This window comes from Myodes glareolus, chromosome 17 (genome assembly GCF_982192425.1).
Source record: "Myodes glareolus chromosome 17, mMyoGla1.1, whole genome shotgun sequence".
Classification (NCBI taxonomy): Eukaryota; Metazoa; Chordata; class Mammalia; order Rodentia; family Cricetidae; genus Myodes; species Myodes glareolus.
This window is the reverse complement of record NC_142042.1, coordinates 66,295,670-66,306,790: the sequence shown is the minus strand read 5'-3', so window position 1 is coordinate 66,306,790 and position 11,121 is coordinate 66,295,670.

The following is an 11,121-nucleotide window of genomic DNA, read 5'->3' as shown; positions in this document are numbered from 1 at the left end:
GCAGCAGCGACGAACACAGCAATAACAGCAAAGGGGGCAGCACAGGAGAGACCCCCAAGTGGCAAAAAGCGGTGTTTATATAGGGGAAGAGGCTTGGGGAATTCTTCTGGGCTTGTGATTGGCTGCCCCTAAGTGGGATGAGGGGAATTCCAGACTTCCAGGCTTGGGATTGGCTGCCCCCTATGATTTAAGAGAATTTCCTGGCCTGAGTGGGAATTCCCAACTGCCAGTAATTGCCTGAGGGGAATACCAAGCCTGTAGGGGCTCAGTGATTGGTCTGTTTTCCCTGCTCAGGGATTGGTTGGTTTGGGGGGGGGGCGAGGCAGCGATGGATCTGATTCTGGGACCAAACTGTGCTTCTTTTTTGGTTCTTTTTACTTTTATACCTCTAATTTGGGACCAGGGTGAATATCCTTGGTATGCTCTGAATCTAGGGGCCTGGTTTCAGCGTCCGGGGACTTTGTTCCCGTTTTAGGTTCAGGGACCAAGTGTTTCTTCCCCTGGCTCCGGTCCCATTTTCAGTGAGTGTTTCTTTCCCTGACTCTGAACCCAGAGCCAGGCTGCTCAGTGTTGTGCTAGGGCTATGGACTCACTGAATCTGGGGGGCCTGGGCCTCTCAAAAGAAAAGTATTATAAAAAGTATGCTGGGATAAGACAATTATAGTAGAGGTTAATTTTAAACCTCTATAGTTAAGGAAATAAGAAATTTGATTTCATTTTTTTAAATGTGTGGTGTTGGAAATTGAACTCAGAACCTTGTGATTCACCCTATCCCTGAGCATGGTGTTTAAATAACCTGTGAGGCCAAAAAGAAACCATAAAAAAAGACAACAAATTCAAAGTTAAGAATATCTATTTTTAAAGTAGAAAGGGAACAAACACAAATGGAAGCAAATTTGCAATGAAATCGACAAAGAACATGTCCATTTTACATGAGAAAACTGACCAACAACCCACTAAAACCATGGGGAGGAGTCTGGCTGCACAACCCTGGCAGGTCCCCTGGCGGGTGGGAGACAGACAGATGGACCATGTGAAGAGAACTTGGGTAGAGAGCTTATTTAGTGGGTATTGGGAAGGGTATAAGGGTAAGAGAATCAGAGGGAAGAGAGAGAAAGAGAAGGGGGGGGAGAAGATGCTTGCCTTGGAGGGAAGGAGAGGGGGAGATTGGGGGTGGGTGGAGCTTGTCTCTTAAAGGGATGGTACCCAGGTGACAGGGAAGGTCAGCAGAATTACATTTCCATCTTTCTCTTATAATAAAAAAGGCGAGGAGTTAGGCATGGCAGGTTAAGGGGATGGGACATTGGGTTCTCAAGACTGCTTCCTGCTTATTTGTGGGTGTTGGAGTCTTGGGGGATCTGAGAAAATTGGGTGCTGGTCACATCCTGGGGTATCTGGTTGCTTCATTCCTGTCTAGTATTTGTAGTGTGGAACTTTCCAGTGTCTCTTGGACCTGGTGAGGTGTTGGCAGAGCAGAGGACAAGGCTAAGTTTAGGAAGAAAAAATTTTTCTTTAGGTCTTGAGGAGGAGGGTATCAGGACCAGGGAATTGAGAGAGGGGTGCATATGACCTGTTTAAGGTAAATCCTTCAATTCGACTCCCTGGAACTCACAAGAATTCTTTGAGTTTGTAAAATATAAAGTTTAGACACATACATTGTATAAACAGCAGTATATTTATGCCAGAACGGCGGTGACAGCTGTTTTTGCACAATGAAAAATATCTTTAGAAAAAGATCAAAGAGAATTTAAAATCTTGATCGCACCAGGAATAAAAGGCAGACAAACACAGAGAAAGGAGGCCGCATTTCCAACGAACAATCACTGACTGAATGTAAGCTGGCAGGCGGCTGTGTAGCTTGGTATGTGAGGGGGAGGGGCCGTCTCCATGCCTGAGGCCAGATGGTCCAGAGACTGAACTCCAGCATCCCAGAGGTTCAGCTTGGACGGTGGCTCACGCTGGCCTTGCGTCGTCACTCACAAAGTCCAGAGGCTGTGAGAACCAGTGAGCACAAACCGAACCTCTAGCTTGCCACGTGGAGCTGGGGGCCGGAGCGAGGGGCTTTAAGCCCCATAGACAAGTGGTTGACCAGTACTGGGTCTTTTTACGCGGGGGAACCACCGTCGAGCGATTGCACACTCGTGGAGGCATAGGATAACAGCAGAATAATAGCACCAAGGGCAAAACACAAGGAAGAAACTCTACATACGTGGGACAAAGGTGGGCTGGTGGATTGGCTAAATTCTTCACAACAGACTAGAGTACATCAGTTCAAAAGTTTGTCTGCAGCACTAAGCCCAAATGTTTGCATATTCAAGAAAGGTTTTGTTTTGCCATAGATAGCTCTTGCTGTCTAGCCTAAGGGCTGGCTTTGAGTTCCTAGGGTCAAGGGAGCTCCTTGCTTCAGAAACCTGGAGCCCCATCCCTAGTTCCATTTAAGGCCATATTTGCCTGGAGCTTATGAACCTGTGACAAAACCTGCTCGTTACAGGTCAGGTAAGTCCTGCAGCTGTGTGGTTCTGGCTCAGCTCACGAATTCCCCGCTATTAGATTCTGGGCCTCAGGCTAATCAAGTCACATTTGTGCTTGGCCTGCCACAGCGGTCTCTTCCTCTCTCCCCAGCCTCTCAGCTACTGGCAAGCCCTCCTTCGCCTCCAAAAGTCTCTCTGTGACTCCTAACCTGCTCAGTGGTAAGGGTGAAACCGAAACAGGAGCCACATTGTTACACATTGTTATTAAGTCCCCACACCTTATAAGAATAAGTTTCTATTTCCCAAGCCCAGGGTATTCTGCAAACCACGCTTACAGTCTATGCTGAACTTGTAGCCCGGTGCTGCGTCCCCACCCCTAAACTCCTGAACAGCTGTGGTGACTCCCCTCCCACATGATGGACTTCCTCTGCACTCATCTACACCCCAGCCTTGCGGTGCTAACAGCCCGTTAATGCGGGTGTTCTCTACCAGCCCTAACCCTTCCCCCAGAAAAGGGACCTCAAAAGCCAGCGAGGGGCTTCTCTCTGAAACCCTGGGCTTAGAATGAGGCCGCCGGTTGGCCAGTCTAAATAAAACTTGCTTAATCACTCCTCGGAATGTTTTCCCTGCTCAGGTCTAACGCCAGGACACAAGGAAAGAAATGTTAAACCCCGGACCAGACGCCACTCAAGATATGCTCATCTGAACCCTCTCCATCCTCCTAGTTGGTTCCAGGATCCCGTCTGCTACAGGAGAGACAGATACCTGACAGAGAGCCTGTCTGAGTCTATAAACGGGTGTCTTTTTCCTTCTGGGACATCAAACCGCTGCTGGGGACAGCATATCTTCCACCTGTATAGAGGTTCGGCTGAATTAGATACGCCTCCCCTCCACACACCCAGAGTGGTGCATTACCAGGAAGTTCCTCCCTTCTCCCTGACACCCAGGAATCAGAGACAGATAGCCTGACTATGAAACTTTCTTCTGCCTTCATCTAAGACCTATAAAAAGCAATTCCTCACTCTGTCATGGGATTCTGAACTCTTGTCAGAGCCCCACCCATGTTTCTGTCTGTCTGTCTGCTCACATTATTAATAAGTCTTCTAATCTCTTACCCAAAAGAACAATCAGCCTCGGTGCCCCCTTATACCCAGACCCCTCACCCACAGACTGCTGAGCACCATGACGGTAAACGCCCTCTCCTTTGGAAGTTTCCCCGCTTTCCTCTCCCCCAGAATCTCTGGATCTTATGTTGAGAGGAACTGACCCAAGTAAAGCTGCCATCTCGCCATCGCCGCAGCCATCTCCAGGTTATAGCTTTTCCTTGCTCAGTCCTGGAATCCATTTCACAACAAAGGGCGGCAGAAGACCTATCCGAAAAAGAGATGTTTAAGGGTGGACCAATAAGACCAGGATGGGATTCCATCTAGCACCTACTCTTAGTAGGTGCTCTTCCTTGACTCCAATGGGGAAATTTCTGACAGTTGGCAGACTCCAGAATGCTGATAGCTATTAAAGCAGCCTCAGTGGCTGCAAAAGGGAAGCAAATGATAGCCTGCAAGGTCACCATAGCAACCAGGAAAAGGACAGCTTTCACAGAGGAGTCTGTTTTCACACAGCCATAGAGGCAGAGCCCTGTCTACCTACCTTCCTGTTAACTTTTGGCAACTTACAGCAGGCTTATGATTCTTCCCCCTTCCCTACTGTGGCTGACAATTCTTTCCTGATTGGTCTTTTTTTTTAAAATCTTATTTGCATATCCACAATCCATCAATCAGGGCTCAGCTGGCATCCTATAAATTCATGCACACGAACAGAATCACAGAATTGTTGGAGAAAGAAGGGGCAAGGAAGGGTTCAGGGTCCGCTTCTGGCTCAGCCTAGGGACTGGGGAGAGGCCACTGATCTTCAGGTGCTCCTGTCAGTCTCTGAGGTAGCAGCCCAAAGATTTCCGGGTCTGGCTCTAAGCTGGCTCACTCCTCAGAGAAGGAAGAGGGTCTTCCAGACACATGGGGATGGATGTTCCAAGGGCTCCATGTGCCTAAGGCTTCTGCCACCTGGAGCTTCAGCTCTGAGCAGGGTATTTGCTCAAGCCAGCCTCACCCATTCCTGCCTCAGACTCCAAGATGCCATCGTCAGCTGCAAAAGGGAGTTTGCCTCTGCTGCTGCTTCCAGCCCCTGGGACTGCTAGAGACAGATGCGCCAGCTGTTGCAATTACGCCCGCTGGTGATTTGCAGACTCGTTCTGCACGGCTCTGCTATTGGTTGGGACCCCAAAGCTCACTGAAAGTCTTCTCAGAGCTATAATGCTTCTCTGATGGCATCCCGCTAGTCCGAGAATCCAAGCACCACGTGGCAGTTTGTTTAAACTTGTCTCATTCCACTTAAGGTTGCTGATCCTGCGTCAACAGTAAAGCACCTCCTATCTGTACTCTCCCCGCTATCTGCCCGCTCCATTCTCGGAGGAGGGCGTGACAAGAACCTGGCTGGACACAGGAAATGTTCTTTGCCAACCACCCTACTATTTCACTAGCAAAAGATCTGAGATATTAGCGGAGACATAAATACTAGCTGGTGTGTGTTCTGTGACTTCCTGCGGAGACTCAGACATCTACACACTCGATAGATGAATGACAGGCCAAAGCAATGACTCTACCAAAGTCCAACTTGACAAAGCAATGAATTCACTGGGATTACTTATAGGAGTACAAATCACTCAAAGGCTCACCAGCCACAGATGCTGCATCCCTAGAGCTCTCCATATAAGGAAGGCAGAGCAGCCAGTTGTATATGCTCTCCCCAGAAGTCTGTTACTGCTTCTGTAACCATGGGGACAAGGCCTTGTGAGTTTTCTAAGTTTCGGGAGATTCCTGAGCCTTATGTGTTATATTAATTCCCTGGGTCTTTTGAGGGGGGGGGTTGGTTTTTGGAGACAAGGTTCTCTGTGTAGCCCTGGCCATCCTTTGTAGACTAGGTTGGCCTTGAACTAAGAGATTTGCCTGCTTCTGCCTCTCAAATGCTGGGGTTAAAGGTGCCACACCAGGCTTAGTCCCTGAGTCTTAACAAGAGGAAGAAATCACTACACAACATGGTACAAATACTTTCTATAAACATTAGATATTATGCTACAAGATGGACCATTAACATACAAAAACCCTCAGTCTTGCATCTAGATAAAAATACCAAGAAACTGTACAGTGGCACCAGAATATAGCTGTTGGGAGCTGTGAACCTCCAGATCCTGAATTTCTTGTAAACAAAGTGTTATGCTTGCAGCTGCTCTGAGCACGAGACCCTCAGGAGTTCCTGATGACAGGGGAGTGGTTTCTGGTGTGTTTGGCTGGGGCGTGGCTATCAGTTAAGGATCCCTATATAAGCTTATATATTTTTATATATTTTGGACACAATAAAGGGGACAGTCTTGGGGCATTCCTGTTTCAAGGATGACCCGTGTCTCTGTCTGTGTGTCTTTCTGTGTTTAAATCTCCAGGCCCTTGACCAGCTCGCGAATGGTTCTGTAGTGCAGATGCCTCAATACAGGCATAGGGTTTTTACATATAGCGATCACGGTCACACTTGGAATGAGAAGACTGAGAATTGTGTTTAAATAAAGAAAGGATACATAGATTATGGTGCATAATAAACTGTTTTCTATCAGTGAAGGTGTACAATGTGCAACTTGCTTAGGAGACATGATGCTTAACAAGTTTGTGAAAAGAAAAGCCCCAAGAAATATACACACAACTAATGAAAATGTGTTTAGTAAGAAAGTGAAAAGAAATGTTGTAACTGTGTAAATGCAAATTCAAGATGAGAGTCACTACTGCGGGGAGGCAGCAGAAGATTGGAACTACTTACAAAGTGATGAAAGGACAATTGGAAGTATTTCTGGTGGGTGCCAAGTTGAAGATGTGTTCATTATGCTGGTTTATTTGATGATTATGAGTGTTTTTGCATGCAGTGTGTCTGTGTACCACACGTATGCAGTGCCAATGAAGGCCAGAAGAGGGCGCATAAAATTTCGCCGGAACGAGTTACAGATGGTACTGAGAGCTACCAAGTAGGTGCTGGGAATCTAATAGTGAATCCTCCAGAAGTGCCGCTAAGTGCTCTTAGCCCCTGAGCCATCTCTCCAGATTCCATTATGTTGCTCTTTCCTGCAATAATTTAATCTTAACAAATCATCCGAAATCTACTGGTTATAGCACACTGACAAGCGGTTCTGTGCTCTTCAGGTCCATTTGAAAAAGAAGATTGTATCTATACATATTCTCGGGTCCTCCAACCAAACCACATTATGGAGGACTGGGGAGTAGTAAGCCCTGAGCAAAACCGCAGTATTCTGACACCAAGAACCTGGCTCCCACCATGCACACAAAAATGCCCTCCTCCGATGGTGAACAGTTAAGGAAAACAGAGCCAGAACAACCTCATTTTCCAAAGGCTCAAACAAAAGAGGGATGCATCACACGGGCCTCCCTCCCACGCCGGCGCGCTAGTGATGTCACCAATCTGCGCCCTAACCATTGATTCCTGACTGAAGGTAGAGGACTGCGCGTAGGGAGCAGCCGGGAAGGTCCGGCGCAGCGGCAGGTTCACGAGTGGGCAGCGTCCGAGGAGTCGCGCGCGGGTAAGACGCTCCTCGCCTCCCGCAAGCCACAGCCTCCGCAGCCTGCGGCGCCATGGAAGGAGGCGCTGCGGTGGAGGCGGAGGGCGCGGCGGGGCTGCGCGGATGCTCCGGCGCTCTTGCGGGCGGGAGCCGCTGGGTACCCGAGGCCCTGCCTCCGCTAGTGTCCTTCCCCGCGGATGCGGGGTTACCGGCGCCTGGCCCCGGGAGCCTACCCCGCCCTGGCGTGGCTGGCCCGGTGGCGCGGAGGTGCCCACCGTGGGAACCCACGCGGGGGTCGCGGTCGTGGCGCTCAGCCTGGGGCTGGCTGGTCCTGAAGCAGGAGGCCTTCTTGCGTCACCTGCCTTTCCTTCGTCTGTTTGGCTTGGTTCTTGGGCCCTGCCAGACGGTAAGCCGGCCCGAGGTGTTCCGCGTCGGTATCAGTCAGTCCGGGAAACTTGAGGAGGGGGAGTGCAAGCGTGCCCTCGGCGGGGCGGCGGGGGCTGTGTCTACGCGGCTGCAGAAGGATACCGGCACCCCGAGGCCTCCCAGGCTGGCTGCTGGCGAGGGAGGACAGGTTGCTAGAGGAGGTCATTGACGACGGAGGACGCAGAAGCGTCAAATTGTGGGCAGCTGAGTGACAATGCCTACTTATTTCTTTAGGAAAGAGGTCTTGTTCCCATCGTTTTAAAGATCCTGAAAAACATTAATGTTATTTACAGTTGAGTGCTTGCTGTGGGAGGCAGAGAAAGCCGCTGGAGCGGGCATGAACGGTGGAGTCAGGTCCTCTGCTTCTCAGCAGTGCGACATTGAGTTATTTAACCTCTCTCCTGTCTCCTTGGCCTTATCTACAACATGAAGACAGCGAGGCCTCTCTCCACCAGCTGTCAGAATTTGAAGTGGCTAGCTAATGATTAGGGGCGGGCATGCCAGCATTTGTACTGCTGCTGCTGAATCCTCTTTGGTGCTGTAGCTTCAGAGGCTGGAGATCTTTGTGCTGTTTTGGATATTTGCTGTCCTGCATTGTTTCCCTACTGTAGACTGTGTAAAATTATAGAGCTGAAAAGAGATTAAGACTAATTCTACGTCTCTCTTTTTTTTGAGCATTTGCTCCTGCTACTGTGTCAGGGATTTTAAATGCACTAATTTATTTAATCCAGCCAACAATCTAGTGCAGTAAGTACTGTTCCCATTTTGCAGATGCAGAAGGTAAGTCTTGGCCAGGATCTTAGTACTCTTGCAGAGCTGGAGCTCGAAGCCATCAGGTTATGTGGTTTGGGGCTTGATCTCCTCAGTGCCTAGGGTGCTGGCAGTGTGGAGATGACATGATCAGGGAAGGGAGCTGGCGGGGGGGGGGGCATCATCTGTGAGCACAGCATCTGACTGTCTCAGTGACACATCATCTTATTGTACATCCTGCCCAGTGTTGTCCAGATAGGAATTAAGATTTGGCTTTTTTTGTTGGGGCTGGAGGGGAAGGCTTGGGCATGCATCCCGCTCTGGAATACTGGGCAGACAGTAGGTATTTGGTGATTGCTTGTAGTAAGAAGAAGGAAAAAATTAAAAAACAAAACAAAAACCCAGAGGCACTGTTACTCTTGCCAGCAGGAGACAGAGTGCTTGTCCTTAAGCTGCTATTTTTATATGCAGCAAACTGTCACACATGCATCTCACTGATTCATAGACTTACAGGCTTGACGCTCTCATTTAGACCAACGTTGGCATTCCTCTCTGTGACAAACTGATTAGAGTTTTGAAGTCTGCAAGCAGCAGAATCTGAGCTTTGGGGCTTTGGCTGTGATCTCTTGAGCCCCAGCAATTTGTTTTGCTGTGACATCTGGTAGACATGGCCTTAGTGGTCGCAGCTGCTTCTCAAAAGCACTAGATGATTGTTTGGCACTGGGGATAAAGAGTTCAATATTAAGTTTCTCTAAGATGTAAGTGTTTAGGAAAGATCTGTGACTGATGCCTTGCCAACTTGACACACGCTAGAGTCATCTATCAACTGAGAAAATGCCTCCATAAGATCAGGCTGTAGGCAGGACTCTCTTAATCAGTGATTGATGGGGGAGCCCGTTGTGGGTGGTGTCAACCCTGGGCTGGTGGTCCAGGGTTCTATAAGGAAGAAAGCTGAGCAAGCCATGAGGAACTAGCCAGTAATCAACCTTCCTCCATGGCTTGTACATCAGCTCCTGCCTGAGTTCCTGCCCGGACTTCCTTCAGGGATGAAATGTGATGTGGTTGCAGTGTTTCATCGCAGCGGTGGTAACCCTAACTAAGATAGATGGTCATTAATGTGGAAATGGAACTCGCTTTCAACTATTCTTGGCATTTTATAGTACTTTATTATCTGTGGTACTGGGGACTGAGCATGGACGCTCGCCCATGCTAGTCAAGTGCACGCTCTGCCACAGACCTGCATCCCTGACTTCTTCGCTTTTATTCTGAGAAGGCTCTCTAATTTGGCCCTGCTGACCTTGAACTCATGACCTCTTGCTTTAGCCCTCCTGAGTAGCTGGGATCACAGGCCTGTGCTACCAGGCCCAGCTTCTTGATGCTTAAAGCAGCTATTGTGTGCCACTTCTGTCTTTAAACTATGGGTCGCTATAGTAGGCTGCTGGGTTTATGGAACGCATCCACTTTAGACTGTGGTCTAGGCACATATCCCTTCCTTCCTGAGCCCAAGAAGCTCAAATGATTTTTCTGTACCTTCCCAAGTGCCGAAAACCTGTCTGTTTCACTAGCTTTATTAGACTGGGGGAGAGACCTGACATCTGTCCTCCTGTCTGTCTATAGCCTTCCTTGCCCAGACAGTGAAGTTCTCTCCCTGAAAGAGGACATGTTAAACTAGTTGCAAATCCCACGTACCCAGTGTAAGCCACTTAAGTAAAAGGATTTCCCTCCTTGATTGTTTCAGTTGGAAGTCCAGAGGTGGGTTTTAGGATGGCTAGATCTTGGGGCTGAAATGATGTCATAAAGACCCTCTGGGCCCTGTCTTTCCTTGCACCTTTTTAGTTTTTTGAGTGTTTTTCTACACACTGAAAAAGCAGAGACCACTGACTGTCCTAAGTCATGACTTTAAGCTAGCTGTCTTCTAGCACGGTGAGCTAATCACTGTGGACAGGGGGGGAATTCCGTGGTTGGACAGGTCTGCATCACAGGCCTCTCCTGGGATGGAGGTGCACACTGCTCTGCATAACTACAAGAGCCTTTGACCTGAAAGGAAGATACCTGGTTTTTCAGTGTGGTGTTTTTCAGGGGCGGCTTCTCCTCCAGTCCGTGCTTCCACGTCTGCTATTGGACTTGGCCTTAATCACTGCTCCCTTTGGCTAATCTTTGTATTTAAGTGTGATAGTTTGTTGTGGAATACTACTTAGAGATGTGTTAATTTGTTTAGTGATGCAAAGATGTGTTGCATTCTTTTATGCTGCTTTTGTTTAACTGTGTGAAGCTGTGTGACTCTGCCTGTCTGAAACACCTGATTGGTCTAATAAAGATCTGAACGGCCAATAACAAGGTAGGAGGAAGGGCAGGCAGAGAGAATAAATAGGAGAAATCTGGGAAGAGAAGATAGAAGAACAAGAAAAGGAGGAGAGGGAACATCAGGGGCTAGCTGCCCAGTTACACAGCAAGCCACGGAGTAAATACAGAAAGGTATTTAGAAATAAAGAAAAAAGCCCAGAGGCAAAAGGTAGACAAGATAATTTAAGTTAAGAAACGCTGGCTAGGGGCTGGAGAGATGGCTCAGTAGTTAAGAGCACTGACTGCTCTTCCAGAGGACCCGGGTTCAATTCCTAGCACCCACATGGCAGCTCACAGCTGTCTGAAGATCCAGTTACAAGGGATCTGACACCTTCACACCAATGTGCATAAAATAAAAGTTAAATAAACCATAAAAAATATTTTTAAATACATAAACAAATAAATAAATAAAAAGAAACGCTGGCTAAAATTGGCCAAGATAAGGCCAGGCATTTTAAAGAAAGAATAAGCCTCCATGGGATTTATTTGGGAGCGGAGTGGGGGGCCCCCCAAAAGAGTAAA